At 44.9% G+C, this 3,810-nt stretch overlaps 1 protein-coding gene across 1 annotated transcript in view; it reads right to left on the bottom strand.

Annotated features, from left to right (window-relative positions):
• Nucleotides 1-3,810, bottom strand: part of B9D2 (B9 domain containing 2) — a 36,440-nt gene that overhangs the window by 477 nt on the left and 32,153 nt on the right. The gene's annotated exons all lie outside the window — the stretch shown is intronic.

Genomic DNA, 3,810 nt, shown 5'->3' with positions numbered 1-3,810 from the left:
CTGGAAAAGAGAAGAGCGGCAAAAACTTTTATTCACACACGCACAGGGCTAAAGTAAAGACTAAACACACCACCCACGGTCTCACACTGTCATTTCTTATTTTATTTATTTTTCTTATTTTATTTTTTTATATAAAGATTTCCTTTTCATTTCTTATTTTATTTCTATTTTTTAATATAAATTTTTATTAGCTTTTTAACATATCATTTTCAACAGTAATTAAACATACTTTTACATCTTATTCATTTTTTTTATTTTATAAGGGTATTACAGAAGATTCGCTGCCCCCATTCGTGGCTCCTTACTCCTTGCTTTGCTTCCCAAGGCCCTTGTCTGGAAGTTATACTTTCAAAGATAGCTCAGTCAGGAGAGCACAAGACTCTTAAATTTAGAGTCGTGGGTTCGAGTCCTGTGTTGGCAAAACGATGCCTGTATTGTGGGGGGTTGGACTAGATGACCCCTGGGACCCGACTCTACAGTTTGGGGAAATGTCCTCCTCTTTATTCCTCCGGCAGGTGAGGACTAGTTGTGGCTACTCCGGTTCTGGGGGGAATGAGTCCTTTTCTTTATTGCTGGAAGCCCCTAAAAAATCCAACTCCAGTCATTTATACATTATCAAGGAGGAGCCTTTTAGGTTCTTATTTTGTTCCTGTTTCTATATCTGGGTTTAATGTTTGTTCCTGTAAGTTACTTTGAGTCATTGCCACAGAAATTTACATAGCCAAAGCTAAGCAGGTCTCGGCCTATGTGGGGCCTGATCAGGAGACTGACACCAATGCCTTAAGTTTCCTGATTCAAGAGTGAAATGATAATAATTGCAAAAACAAAGATTGGTCCGTGAGAGGGGAGGGACCTCAGGGGTCATCTAGTCCAACCCCCTGCAATGCAGGGATCGTTTTGCCCCACGTAGGGCTTGAACCCACAACCCTGAGATTAAGGGTCTCGTGCTCCACTGACGGAGCTATCCCAGATGTGTTTTGTCTATTTGATATATTTATTTGAATCTATTTCTACCCCATCCTTCAGTAGACAGAAAGCGGGAAAGACCCCCCACTGAACTCCTGTTGCATGTCACCCATCATACTATGAACATGGTTTAGAAAAGCGGCCAGGAATCTGTTGCCCTGCAACTCCCATCGTTCTTCACTGTCAGATATGCTGGCTGGCACTGATGGAGACTGGAGCTCACCAACAACTAGAGGACCACAGTATAAAAAAATTCCTTCCAGTAGCACCTTAGAGACCAACTATGTTTGTTATTGGTGTGAGCTATTGTGTGCATGCACACTTCTTCGGATGCTGCAGGTTCCCCATCTCGTCATGCCCTGGATTTTTTTTCTGCAGTGCTGAGATCCTGACCCACCTCCCACCTGTGGACACAGGGGCCATCCCATCCTGACCCACCTCCCACCTGTGGACCATTCCATCCTGACCCACCTCCCACCTGTGGACACAGGGGCCATTTCGTGCCCTTCCTCTGCCCATTTGGTTGGCACGTCGTGTGCTCAGAGGACCTCATTTGGTTCAGAGGCTGCCAGCTGCCGATTCCTACGCTAGGGATCCGTTTCTGGTGAATTGCATCCTCCCCTCTTTCCTGGTCCTGCCGCTTCCTGGCCTGCGGCAGTGGCCTGACGCTAGAACTGTGCTGAAAATTCAACGCAAACACCCCTTCATTTCCCCCCAACCATTCTGCATCAGTTAACGAGGAAAGAAACAGCGCTTTAAAATTATCAGAGGGGAGAGAAGGCTCCCAGTGAAACTCTCAGGTGTGCAATGCAGGGTTCTCGATGCAAGGACTTTTCCTTCTGAGGTGGCACGGAAGGGTTCATGAGTGTCTTTTCATTCTATAAATTGCTGGTCCCATGGTCTGCCCCCTTCCTGGGTGCCCATGCGTCAGCCAAAACCCAGGGGAAGACTTCATGGAGGTCAGGAAGTGCGGGCTGCAGAAAATGCTTGCAGGATAGAAAATTGCACCCACTCTGCCACTTTGCAATGATGAAATAGGCTTGAAATCCTGCACCGACCCCAAATTCTAAATAAGCTACAAAGAAAGTGCCCCGAGAATGAAAACGCCGCGAGGAATTTGCTCCCGTGAGATGTTACAGTGGGCATCAACATGGCCACTTATTCTGTTAATGACTGAGCTGCCCTGCTGTCCTAAGAGCATTAACTTTATCAGGACCAGCCAAATTGTCACAAAATAGCAGCAAAGCTTTCCCCCCATTCCCTCAGACCTCATAATCAGGCAACGTGTTACACAAAGTAGGGGATGGAGAGATGGGGCGTTTAAAAACAACAATAACAGTATCTCCGTTCCCTCACCACAAAATATGGTTAACAGGAAGCTGGCTTGACAAGGCTCTTCTTGTGAGGGCTAGTATGTTAAAGTCTGCCGAGCACACCGCACTGCTTCTGATTAACAACGCTGTTTAGCACAGAACCATAGACTTGTAAACTTGGAAGGGTCCCACGGGTCATCTAGTCCAACCCCCCGCAATGCAGGAATCTCGAACTCGCAACCCCGAGATTAAGAATCTCGTGCTCTACTGACTGAGCCATCCCAGTTCCATGCATTTATACAGTGTATGAGTCCTTCACACGCACATCCTTCCACTAACCCTGTCGGGTATGCCACTGCCACTATCTCCGTATTACCGAGAGAAAAATGGCTCACGAGTTCCTAGCTGAGGTAAAATTTCAACCTCCTGCACCCTTGGCCCACAATGCCACATCCACAGTGTACGTTTATAATACTGTTATACCATGGCTCTCCCGCAAATTAATCCTGGGAGTTGTAGTTTTGCCAGTCGGGAGTCCGCTATTCCCCTCGCAGAACTACGGTTCCCCAGAGCTCTGGGAATTGTAGCCCTGTGAGGGGGGTGGCGCCTCTGGGCAACTACAGTTCCCGGGATTTCTTTGAGGGAAGCCGTGGCTGCTAAAAGTGACGTAATAGTGCTTTTTGTGGGTGCATGATGCAAACATGGCCTCGGGGTTGCAAATTATTATTATTATTATTATTATTATTATTATTATTATTATTATAATAATAAATATTTATTGGATTTTCACAAATTATAAAAACACACACAATACACAATACAAACATACACACACAAAAACAAACATGTATAATTTCAAATCCTTTTTTTCTTAAAACTTGCTTCACCGACTTCCCCATACCTCCCCTTTCTGCGTCCCAATTCCCAAATTTGTTTCAGCAAATCCTCCCCCTTAATTTTATCTAATTTTTCCTTATTCTTTTCTTTTACTTGATCTTTTACAGCTGTAACCCCCTATTTTTATAACCGCAACATTTTAGCACTCATTAATTTTACAATGTTTCTTAAGATAAATTTTAAATTTCATCCAGTCTTCTTCCGCCGTCTCTTTCCCCTGGTCTCGGATTCTGCCAGTCATTTCAGCCAGTCCCTATTATTATTATTATTATTAATACCCCGCCCTCCCCAGCCAAGACCGGGCTCAGGGCGGCTAACACCAAATATAAAACAAATGGACTGAAATACAACTTAAAAACAAGATTGAAACACAACATTAAAACATTAAAACGCAGCCTCATTTCAGCAGAAACTCAAAAACTTTTTGGGGCTCCCAATTCCCCCGTCGGCCACAAAGCCCACCGACTCGCTGAGTCGATCCTACTCACAGGGTTGTTGTGAGGGTAAAATGGGGCGGGAGAGCCCTTCCTAAAAAATAAATAAAAATAAATAAACCAGAAGGAATAAGTTCAGGGACGGAGCTGCAGCGATAGCTCTCAGCCCTTGCCCAAGTTCCACCGTATATCCAGGATTC

This window comes from Podarcis vaucheri (assembly GCF_965113315.1).
Source record: "Podarcis vaucheri genome assembly, chromosome: 7".
NCBI lineage: Eukaryota > Metazoa > Chordata > Lepidosauria > Squamata > Lacertidae > Podarcis > Podarcis vaucheri.
This window is presented reverse-complemented; position numbering and strand designations above follow the sequence as displayed.